The 12,881-nt window shown below is 38.3% G+C and overlaps 1 protein-coding gene across 2 annotated transcripts in view; it reads right to left on the bottom strand.

Annotated features, from left to right (window-relative positions):
- The window catches only part of DNM1L (dynamin 1 like), a 35,104-nt gene that overhangs the window by 20,223 nt on the left and 2,000 nt on the right, over positions 1-12,881 (bottom strand). For both annotated transcript variants that reach the window (XM_039707858.1, XM_039707859.1), the window contains exon 2: positions 3,757-3,904. The gene's annotated coding sequence lies outside the window, so the exon portion shown is untranslated. The remainder of the gene's footprint in view (positions 1-3,756; positions 3,905-12,881) is intronic.

Genomic DNA, 12,881 nt, shown 5'->3' with positions numbered 1-12,881 from the left:
CAGTATTATCTATAAGCTTCTTAAAATAAATATTAAAAAGACACACTTGGGTCAGAGACACTGCATTTTAACTTGCTAACACCTATGGAAAAGTTTCCCGATAGATTTAATTTAATGGAAAGGAGTTTTTAGGAAAGGAGGAAGGATTTAAATTTCTCTAAATGTAACAATGCTCAAGGCAAGGAGAAAGTGTTTTGACTAGCCAGCATTCAGCAACCCACTCTTCTGGTTTCCACGAAAAATGGTTTTTTATCACTTATTTAACTGGTAAATCAGTCTTCCCTCAGTTATGTTACTTTCTGGAAGCTTTTCAGGCAATACCTTCAGAAGAATTAATCACCTGATTACACGAAAGATTAAATGCTAGATAAAATGTGAGGAAACCACACTTTGGTCATCATGAAATCCAGTATGACACATTGTAAGAAATTACTAAAACAGCAGCTATTAAGAACAAACAGATCCTGCTTTTCAAAAAAACTCCACCACATCTCATGAATAAAGAACAGTTTTCTGGTTTCCATATCCTGTAGTAAGACCTGCAAACCTTAATTAATACCCAGGAAAAGCTCATCTATTACTTGACTTTTCTCAGGACTGCCCTCCACCAAATTGTACTTGTTATGTCCTACTCTATAACACTCCTTTAAGAAGCTCAATAAAATACAAAGATTACTGACTTCAGTTATTCATGTATCTCCTGTCCCTTTCTAAAGCAATAGAAATGTCACTCATTTCCAACGGGAGAAGCTGCTGGGAGTCATAAAAGGCCACCACCATAGAGGATTTCCAGCAGCATGGCAATGAGAACTTCCCAAACACTAACTGTTGTACCATTTTCCCCATCCTTGACATCAACTAGACTGCGAGCACTTTTGGGGGAAAGCTCTTCCTCCCTAGTGCTTCTACAAAGCCCAACCCAGTGAACAAGGCCACACTGTTTGGGAGCTAGGGGTAAGAGATTCCTGTCTGAAGTAGAGCAGAAGGCTAACAAAACAATGTTGATTTATCAAGCAATGGATCTGTATTAATTATTCCTGTGTTCTGTATCAATTCTGTCTGCTCAGAATTTGAACAATGTTCAATTTCCTATCTTGGAACAGATGAAAAAAAGGAACCTATAAGCATTTACTCCTTGGCCACTGGTATGTTCTCTCTGAGTTTCCATTTCTGAACTACCATTATAGGTCTTCACTGCAAGGCCAATTTAATAATTCACAAGACCAGGCCCAGTTCTCTGATAAGTGCTGCTTCTCTTGCAATTTGATCAGAGAACACCACAGTGTGGTATCATCACATCAAACACACCATATGTGCTGAATCACTAGAGGCCAACAATAAACAGCAAAAGCATGATGAGAACATTTCCGTCCCATCAACTTGCACACATTCTCTGTAGAATATACAGATCAGTCTGTTACAAAAATACAGAACTTCACATTTAATGGAAATTTATCTTTGGTATTTTCTGGCTCTCTTGATTTATTGCAGTACAGAATCACAGTACAAAGGGTATTACTTGTCCCTCCCTAAGTGAACAGCACAGCAGTCAAAAGTACTTCATGTTAAAAACTGGGAAGTTTTCTGGATGCCAACACTCCAACCTAGGTAAAATTAAAGCTTGCAAGAACCACAGAGTAGCAGCTATTTTGAAATGGCTGTGTTAACATACAATACCAGTAGAGCAAGCATTATGATGGGCACAGGTGACAATCACAAAACAGAAGTCAAAAGAGAAGAGAGAGTTGTATGAAACTGTGTGCACAGAGAGAAAGTTCAATGCCAGCATTCAGAAAGCAGCATGCCAAGACTGATACTCTCTTGTCCAATATTCAACTTGTAAAGAAATTCCTGATCCGGATAAAATTCTTTTCTGCAAGACTATTTCCCTCTGGGAAATTGCAAATCCATCTTCAACCCTACCTTAACATCCACCTCATTACAAATAAAATTACCTCTAAAAATAGACCTCTAATGGCATTTATTACAACAAAGCCAGGATAAGAGGTTGTCATCTTTTTTCTTTCCAAGTACTTGATCCCATCTTCTCAGATGTAACACCACAATCTGAACATAAGCTAGACCAGATCAATTTAGACCACAATTTGCCTGAATTTTGGAGAGAAGGGACATTTCAAACTCAATTGGTAAATCATAATTTCTGTTCTTATCAAATCCCTGCTCTTACCAAACAAGCCCACATCTCTCTCAGAAGAACAAGATGAGATTATAACATTAACATCTTACATATTGATTGTTTTCCCCAGAAAAATATAAGTGGGCATCATAAATAATAATTTAGCCCAACATCCCTATGAATTTTAAATTTGAAATCCAAATCCCCAAATGAAATGCAACCTAAAACAAAAAGGCTCTGCCTTGACTCTGAATACTCCAAAAACAAAACATCCTTTTACACCTGTAAAGTAGGAAAGAAGAGCAAAATAATATTTTACCCAACAACTCAGAATCCAAGCATTCTGAGAAGTTCTAGAAATACAAACTATACATTGCACAGTACAAGCAATGTAAAACTGCATTTAAAGACATGAAATGTGCCATTTCTAAAAGTCGCACAGAGATTGGTTCTGAAAACCTTGAAGGATGGAGAATCCAATCAGATGAAGACCAAAGAAACCTGGTCTGGACTTCAGAGTTGGCCCTGTTTTGAGGAGACTGGACTAGAGGTCTCCTGAAATTATTTCCAGCCTGAATTGTCCCTACAATTTCTCTCACATGGTTTGCATGCTAATTGTTATGAACCCTGTGTTCTCTGCTTGTGACAGCAATTAAGGTTGGAGCTTAAACCTTTCAAACAGCACAATACAAGTAACTGTCTTTCAGAAATTAAAGGCCATAAATATTACAGGAAAAGAAATACTGTAAAGAACATCTGATACCATGACTTACTATTGGTAGAAACAATTTGAGAAAAATTTGAACACAATGAGAATTAATATTTACAGTCCCAAGTTTATCATGCCAACAAAAGCCTGTGCAGTTTTTAGTGTCTACATAAAAAACCTAAGATTTATCTTACAATCAGAAGGTGGATATGCCCCTACTGCTCCTAATCAGGAGCATTAGTTGGTATAAAACGAGCATTGAAACTCCCAAGGGACAACTGAGATCACCTTCTTGACCCACTGAAGGATAAAATAGAAGCAGTATAGAAGACAAGCTTCAAAGTAAAAACTACAGAACATTTAAAGTGCCCTGCTTGATGCACTTGAAGTCTCTCAGTGCAGCCCAGTAGGGAGCCACATGTAAGCCACAGAACTTGTCAGTTCAATTCTGTTTGCATCTACTAAAAGTTTCATTTCTACTCCTTCCTCTTCCTTCAGAGCTTATCTATTTCCTACCCTCCTTCTAAAAACTCTCAAACTCATCAGCCTCTCAATGAAATACTTTATATAAACAGTAAAAGGGGAGGGGATGAAAAACACACATAAGAAAATCATGTCCTCTACACTCCAGACAATTATCTTTACTACTGAAATGCCTATTTTTTCTCAAAAGAAATTCCCAAGAACAGGAAAGCTTAAAACATTAAAGGTACTTTGAATATCCAAAAAGATTTTGACTTCATGACATTGGCTAAATGGTAAAAACAGATGCGACAACAAGCAGGATTTTCTTCCAAGCAAATTTTAAAAAGCACACCAGAGTTTTAAGATTACAGCAACTGATTTTTCATTTCAAAGGCCAGGAAAGACTTGAATAAAAAGGCAAAATTCATTCTTGGATCACACTTACCATTTTCATCTCCTGCTCCTTTCCGACCATCCTCTGGGGAAACGTGCACCAGCTGCAGAATAAGGGGTCTCCGGGTGACAACTCCAGTACCTCGTGGGAGCAGATCCCTCCCCACAAGACTTTCCAACACAGAACTTTTTCCACTGCTCTGAAAAGTGGAATACAGCTGCATTACTTTCTGAAACATGAAAATGCTGTGATATTTTAGTTTGCTTTCATCTGGCCTGTGAAGAGCATTCTGTCTTGTCCTCTACTATGGAGTGCCTGAAGGAGCACACGACAGACTCCCTGCAGACAGAGCAGTGCCACTGCACAGGCACTGAGGGACACGGGTCTGCGACAAGCCAGGAACTGTCTAAACCTGCTTGGGATACTCAGAACAGATTTCTACCTACATGGTGTGTCCCATGGTTTTTCATTCTCAAGGTGAAACTAAACTCATAACAGGCTTCAGAAAAATTAATCTCTTATTTAACATTTTCTACCAAAAATATCAACCTCTCCAGAAACATTTCTGAAAAAAATGCTTTTATTCATAATGTTCAGAAAGAAATTTGATGTCTTGTACTATGTCATTTTCTAACATCTTGAAGTAAAACTGCTGTGTAAACTGAGGAATTTAACCCCCGGTTAGTATTTGTTAGAATACCAGCAGCAGCCATTACACAAACATATAGTAACAATGTATACTTGAGTACATTCAGCTGCTACAATGTTATATTCCTTTCAGTGTGAGGTTTGGTTGGATGGCGGGGGTTTGTTTGGGTTTTTTTGCTTAGTTGGTTTTTCATTCTCAAGGTGAAACTAAACTCATAACAGGCTTCAGAAAAATTAATCTCTTATTTAACATTTTCTACCAAAAATATCAACCTCTCCAGAAACATTTCTGAAAAAAATGCTTTTATTTATAATGTTCAGAAAGAAATTTGATGTCTTGTACTATGTCATTTTCTAACATCTTGAAGTAAAACTGCTGTGTAAACTGAGGAATTTAACCCTCGGTTAGTATTTGTTAGAATTAACAAGGGCCGGCTGCATTGATAGCAGCAGCAGCCATTACACAAACATATAGTAACAATGTATACTTGAGTACATTCAGCTGCTACAATGTTATATTCCTTTCAGTGTGAGGTTTGGTTGGATGGCGGGGGTTTGTTTGGGTTTTTTGCTTAGTTGGTTTTTGGGTTTGTTTTGTTGGGTTTTTTGGGTATCATGCATAGTATCAGCCTGGTAAGTACATTGTTTTACACCCTAAACAGAGAAACAAACATTGTTCCATAGCATCCCACTCTCCCTCTCTGTATATATTTAAGTATTTACATAACAATTGTAAAAAGTTGTGAAATACTTAAAGGCTGTGACATTACAAATATTCTTTGAGAGTCTACATTTAAAATGTTCTCCTTCAGAACTCCTGTGTAAGATTCACAACTGGTCCAACACCAGCTGTGAAAACCTGGGTCTTAAAAGTGATTCCAGACAAATACCATGTTAAAACTAACGATAAAAAATAGACACAGATATGTCAGCATAACACTCAACCTGACTGAGATTTTATCTTTTTAGTAACACTGCACTGACCTCTGCCAATTTTCTGCAGCTCTAAGTCTATGTAGTGATGCCATGAGAAAACCTGCTCTGACAGTCATTGCCACCATATAGGAAATATTTCTGTATTAATGCAACTACCAAACAATTCTCTTGTTAAAAAACAAACAAACAAGAAAACAAAACCAAAAAAGGAAACCAACAGATGCTTCTGACAGCTGGAATGTGCATTATGTAACTGCTATAGAACCTCCACTCAGCCTACCAGTTCTGAAGTAACAGATTTGAGTCTTCAAGCAAATTATGAGTATATAACCTAGCATAACATGATATTAAAAAAGTGATGAATATCCTTAAATCTCACAAATTTAGTGCCATTAGGTGACCTTCCTAAAACTAAAAAACAGATCAGAGGTCAAGTAACATGTTACTATCAGACAGTACAGTTCTACTAGTGCAGTAAAACAAGACATGAATATATTATATGAGAGTTTTAAAACCTAGTGAAACACAGCTTGTATGCAAAATGACAAAATAAATATTAAAACAGAAGGCCAAACCCCTGAAAGTTTGAGCAACAACAAATAAAAGCCCTCTTTTATTGAAATCCCACTTTATTGTATATACTTTATGGCACAGAAAAAAAAAGATGTTTTATCAAAAATATTATTTGTCTCAATAGGCAAAGAACACACCAATGCAGATTTTGTATATTATTCAAAGTAAATCTAAATCACATTTGACAGCAGTGAGATCAATGGTTTAGAAATACTTCGAAGAAGAGTAGGGTCAAGCAGAAATACAGCCTTATTAAAAGTTGTTTTTCCTTCAAAAGATTGCCCTAGAAAGTTATTAATAATTTTCTTCAACTGCCCTTCTCCAAATCAGCTTGGGGCACCTTCCCTGCCAGCACCTTGACTGTTGGGCACTGAACTCTTACCAAATAACTTAATAACAACCTGAACAAAGCATGAACTAGGTCTGCAAGCCTCCCTGAAAGAGTTCCTGTTCTGGCCCACTTCTGAAGAACTACTGATATTATAGACTGTGAAAAAACAAACTTCACAGAGTCAAATAATAAACCACTTCCCAACAAACTTAATTAAACAAGTGAAATGCCTAACCAAAAAAAAGAGAGATGATAAAGGTTCATCTTCTGCATTGGAAAACAACAACAAAAAAAAACCACCAAAAAACAAAGACCAGTGCTTCATTTATTAAAAAATATTTCACATATTAAGAGGCATCTGGATGTGGCACTTGGGGATAGGGGCTTAGGGGTGATTATTCTGGGTTGGACTAAATGATCTTAAAGGTCTCTTCCAGTCTTGATGGTTCTGTGGTCTCTTGAGAAAGATTTTCTTAGGCATGGGTAAAATGATCACTCAGTCTCACAAGGCTGGAGATCAGACTTAGATGAAGTGGCTTCTCATGAACATATAATCCAAGCATATAAGGGATAGTAACAAAAGCAGGAATCCTTATCAACAACCTCACCACAAAAGGAAACCAAATTCCATGGGACAAGCTGCTGCACACTCTTGCTCTCAGTCTTTCCAAAGGAGGGGTAATGCAGGAAGCTAAAATGGGTACACCAAGCTACATAGAAGCAAACCACTGTCTTACACCACTCCCAGTTACCTCTGGATGGGGAAGGAACAATCTGGATCCTTGGCAAACACACTAAATGAAACATTACCGTACTCCATGCATCAGGAAATTCTTTCAAATTGCATTACACTCCCAACTAAAGCAATCTGCTGTTGGAATACAATTATCTAATGACGCACTCCTTAATCTGGACTCCTCAGCATCCATTACCAAGAATTGTCTGGGAACACGGTGCAGAAAGCAGTAAACACAAAGCTGGTCTTGTTCTGCCAGCAAGGGGAAAGCAAGGGACATGGATCTGTTAAGAATACAAAGTCAGTTCAGCCAGTCCTTGATAGAATAGATGTAGACAGAAACTAATACTGATAACCAAAGGAATTTTAATGAAAGAGTCTGAAGCAGTATCACACTTGTTTTGGCATCTCATTAAAATGCTTGTTGCAATTTTAAGCATGAACTCATTTCATGAGGGGTCAAAAAAAGCATTAACAAACTCTAACTTTTCATAGGTGATCAGGCAGATTTTCCCTCTGGATCCTAATATCTGATCCTAATTTGAAATATCTACTAGCTGTGATATCTAGAGGAACTTAATAGAGGCTGCTCAGAAAAGAAGTGGGGGAGGGGGGCAAATACCAGAACATCTTGTGTCACTGCTTTAACCTTTGTGTCAAACGACCATGGCTGAGCCTATTACACTCTGCTCTGTCAACCACCATTAATTTCACAGAGGAACACCTGAGTCTGCTGGATGGTAAAACCATTTTCCCCTGAAGTACTAAGATAAAAAGAGAGGATGCACACAGGACTTCAGTATTTTACACTGTATGTACTGTCAGAGTGTGCTGAAACCTTATCAGCATTCTCACTGCCTCTGTAACACCCGTTACATACACCTCTGTATGTTCATCCTTGGTCTAGATTAATCTGGAGATGATGTTGACAATCAAGGGTTAAGGGCATTCACTGGGACAACTGTGCATTTATCCTCCCAAATTAAAAAGCTGTGAGCTGTAAGAATTGTGATCCACTCCAAATAACCAGCACCTCTACTTTTAACAGTCCTCATGAGGTTGCTTTGCTTCCCTCTCCTTCATTTCTTTACTTGTCCCTGTATGTTTTAACTGTGTGCACTTAAGTACCAAAAGGCATTTGCTCCCATCCATTACACTAATTCTCAAGAGAAAATGTAGGTTACAATCTGCTGCATTACAAACCGCAGTTTTAGGAATTCTGAAGCAGCACACAGCAAGTGTATGATTTTATAATTGTCCAGCTTCATTAATAGCCAGAGATGTTACTTCCAAAAACACTTGAGGGTCGTTGACAAGTCAGATGGAAGAGACTGCATCTCAAAAATGCTGAAGTAACACTGTGAACAACCATTCAAATTCACCCCATCCCATTTACTTCCCTGGCTTTCTCATTCTATTTCCAAATCTTCGTTAGTGTTACTATTTTAAGAGTCTTGTTCCCTACACCAAACAGAATGCAAAGATGTTTTCTCCGTATGAAAAAAAAGAACCCTGACCCAATCCTCTTGCAGCACTGAATTATTCTCCATTTTTAACTCTGCCTATAGGGACAAAGGCCTAGAAAACCCTGATGGAGAAGACCAGGGCAAAGAAAGGATCCAGCGCCTCAGCCTTGCCCACATTCACTGTCCCTGGATCACCTGTCACAGACAGCAGCAAGCCTTTATTTCCCTATTTCTCTTTTTCCTTAATTCCTGATCCAGTGCTGGAAGTTCCTGCTGCCTTTGATAGCCTTACCATTAACAGTGGCTTTCTCAACACCATCCCTGCCTATGCAGGCAGGATTTCTTTATCCCTGAGCGAGCTTGTCCTTGTTTCTACCTCCTGCCTGAGTCTGCTGCGCTGAGGCTGAGTCATGATTCCCTTAATCATGCTCTCCTTAGACCTCCACTCATTTTCCCAAGCAAGTGGATGGACTATTGCTTTGTGCTCCATGACGCTGTCCTTAAATCAGTGCCAGGTCCCTTGTGATTCACTGTCCTTTAGCTCACAGGGTCTCTCCAACTAGTTCAGTAAATAAGCCAAGTCTGCTCTTACTCTTATGAAGTCCATGAAGCAAGAAGGCAAATTAACACAAGGCTTACCTGGAGTCTCACTGAGGCACAAGAACCATCCAATTTCTTACATCACATGCTTGGATTGGTGACTGTTGTATATTTCAAGTGTTATTAAAATGACAGTGGACCTGAATCAGCTGCAACAAACTTCAAGTCATCTTACAAGAATCTCCTGCCTTCCTCTGTCTATCTTTAGACTTCATAATGTCTTTGTGGAGCCAACACATAATACATCATCTGTGGGGAAAAAACCTTCTTGAGGAAGCATGTCCAATAAACTACTGGGAAACTTCCAAACCAAAAATTAGTTGAAAGAAGCATAAAATTTAGCTCATTGTTTTTGAACAGGGCAAACTGATAAGTTTTTTAACTATTTCATCCAACATGGAAAAAAAAATGCAAAGAACTGCAAGACAACACAGACTTTTTATAGGAGAGCACAAGAAAATAGAGGCAGTGATGTCAGAATTCCCTATGGCTTTTGGAGTGGCACAATACAAACAGTCCACAATGACAGTAAGGAGCTGTGCAGAAAGAGACACCTCTCAAGGAGACATGCTAACTCCTGAAGAGTTCTGTCCAGGAAAGCAATGCATCTGGCTTTGACATCTGAGATGAAATGGTGGCAATTCTGCAGTTTCTGCCAGACAAGAAGTACAAAAGTCCTGCTGGTAAATCCTGCTCTTGGCAATCTGTACATACAGAATTTCCTAAATTTTCACTCTATCATTGGGAAGTAAAAGCACTTGTGCTGGGATCTGGGATCTCATCCACAGAAATTTTACCCACACTGGTGCTTTAAAAAGTTATTTGCAGTAGCCATGCTAGAAGATTTCAGCCCATTATAACTAAGAACAGCAGTATTTCTTTTTCTTTCCTTATTTTGCAAATACAAATTATTCTGGAATAAAAGGTGAGTACACCAAGCAGTTTCAGAGCAGTTCCACAAAGGAACTGCTTTAGTTGGAACAGATATTACAACAATATTTTCCTACTCAAACTAGGAATGCCCCAAGCTAGGATGGTTCTAAACAGCTAACAAATTTAAAAATTTATTTACTAATCAAAAAAGAATGTTAAAGCTATAAGCAGGCCAAATGGATTATTTTAAGACATTGTCTGAAACAAAATAACACTTCCAAAAGATGCAGAAGAGACAACAGGCTGATCCCAACTTGAGAAAGCAGTAAAACCAGCATAATGCACTGCTCATTGTTGCAAAATACATGCAAGATCTTGTCCAGACTACAAGACTCTTGTTCCTGCAGGGCATTCCCATTTACTTGAATAGAGAGCTCCCCTGAATAAGTCAGGGAGAGACTCAAAGTCACAGGAACTACCTCCACATAAAACAGCCTAGGTACCAGCAATAAGGAATGGCAGAGCTGGCACAGCTCAGCCAAAACTCTTCAGAAATCCTGCATTTACACCACATCTAACTGCAGACAAGTGCCAAACAACAGCAAATACATAAATGATTAGCAGATGTTTTCTTCCTCAGTACATCAATTCCCAAAGCCCTCCAATAATTCACTTAAGAAAAAAATGCCTCATCTAAGTAGAAACAAGTTACAGACACTCAGTTACATCATGGAACTGTGGTATTTGAAGATTGACATTTGCAAGCCAGATATCCTGACCTCACATAGTACTGTGTATACTGCTATATTCATGACTTGGAGTAAAGGAAATGAAAATAAAATCAACTTGCATATTCAAATTTTAAAAGTTCTAAACAACAGTATTATCAAAACAAACCCAAACCCAAATCTCTAAGTTAGTCAACCTTCTGGCTACTACGCAAACAAGTCTTTTCCGAGAACTACACAGGCATTTTCTCTCCAGATTGTGAAAAACAAATGCCTGTGCTTTCTGTTTTAATACTCTTCCCCTCCATCTTCCTGAAAATATGTTTTCTTTGCACTGTGCCCCCTGGACAAGATACAAGATTCACCTAATTAAAACACCAGTTTTCCATTAAAAACAACTGCCAATCACAGGCTGAACTGAACAGGGCCCTTGCAGTAAAGGAACAAAACAAAGCACACAAACAAAACAAGAAAAGAGAAGCACAAGACTCCTTTATCCACATCTTTCTACAACTGTGAATTCTGCGCAGACTCTCCACTCTCCCAAAAAAACTAGGCATTTGCAAACAATGAAATTAATATCTTCTAAATGGTGTTTAATAATGTTTTCATATTAAGAATCATAAAATGCTAAAATGCAGGATAAAGTTATTAGACCTACAATTTTATTTTAATGCATATGAAGTCTGCAGATGGAAACCATGCAAATGCCATCCTTTCAATCACAGAAACCTTCAGGACCCAAAAGTTCAGCTGTTCAGAAACACAGGGAGCCCATCAGAGAAAACAAACAGCACAACACTGAATGTGCTTGCACTATATCATATCAGCAGCAACATTTCTATTATGTCTGGTAAATGTAAACAGCTAATTAATGTCAGCCTCACTTTGCTGCTTGTCTGAAACAAACAGAACAGTCAGGGCATGACTTGACAGGAGCAAAGGATGGCAAAAAAAGGAATACAGTCACGCCCAAAAACAGAGACTGTAAATGTCAGCTATGAAAACAAAGAAAAAAAAACAAATGAAATCAGGAAGTTTGCAAAACATTTGGGAGAAAAAACAAACTGTCCCCAGCCAGCATGGAAGCAATGCTCTGGTTACCTCCTCTATCAAAATGTAGATACAAATGGATTTTTGCATCTGCTTGAATTGCTTGAAAGATCCTTGGACAAAACAACAAAAAAAATCAACAAAAACAAACAAACCCCCACAAAAATCAAACCAACAACCCAGCAAGAGAGGAGAGAGGAAGCCATGGCTGTGCTCAGCATGGGGCTTTCCTTGTTGCTTGGTACAAACTGGAGTTTCCTTCACCTCAAACTGGCTTTTTGCCAACACAATGTAGGCTACACTGAACGAGCTAAGTGGCTTGAATTTCTGCTCCCCTGCCAGGGAAAGTCACAGAAGCTCTGCAGAACACTTGAAGCTCCAGACAAAGGTGCCAGTCTCTCACGGACAGGATGCTTTGATAGCATCTGCTGGATTCATCTCCTTATCCCACTAGCCAGGACTGTACATTACCTTCCCATTGCTGTCAACTTCCTAACAGCCAAACTGGCATTCTTCCAACTATTTATCTTACCAGAACATAAATTTGTACATATCCACGTGCTCAGGCTGTGACCTCAGATCAAGAAACATTCCATCTTGCAACGGTTTAGCATTAGCATCAAACATACTTACACCAAACAGTAAAAAGAAAAAAAGGAATAAATGTAATGCTCATCTGTGAGCCAATCCCAGGGGTACATCCAAGAGAAGCCAATACTAAATACTGTAAACTACACCTTCCCATTTAGTCTCAAAATGGCATTGGCAGAAGACTGAGCAAAAGTACTCCATAAATGTGCACAGGAAAGGTCACTCCAAAATCTCACTTGTCAATTCCATCAGTTGCTACATCAATTTCACTACAATGTCTCTACTTCAATTAACACTACTAAGTGCAAATAAAGCCCACAAGGTGTTTTTATAATGTCAGTATTAGAAGAATTTTGCTACAAAGCTGACATTAAAGTTTGTATAAAACTTGGCTGATGACTACTAAAAACCCCAAACACATTTCAAGAATTAATGGCACAAAAAATAACAATTCATTTTTAGCTACTTCTAGGCAGATATTTTGTTGTCTGGCTGGTTTTCTGAAATTTATTCTAAATCTTATGATCACTTTAGGAGTGTAGGCATTTAATTTTTGTGTTACCACCTATCCACACCAAAGACCATAATTAACCAAACTGCTTTTCTTCCCTTTGTCTCCTTTTCTGTAGTTTTAATGTGTT

This window comes from Passer montanus, unplaced genomic scaffold (genome assembly GCF_014805655.1).
Source record: "Passer montanus isolate IOZ18808 unplaced genomic scaffold, ASM1480565v1 scaffold20, whole genome shotgun sequence".
NCBI classification, from domain to species: Eukaryota; Metazoa; Chordata; class Aves; order Passeriformes; family Passeridae; genus Passer; species Passer montanus.
Note: the sequence above shows the minus strand (reverse complement) of the source record. Positions and strands in the feature narration are given on the sequence as shown.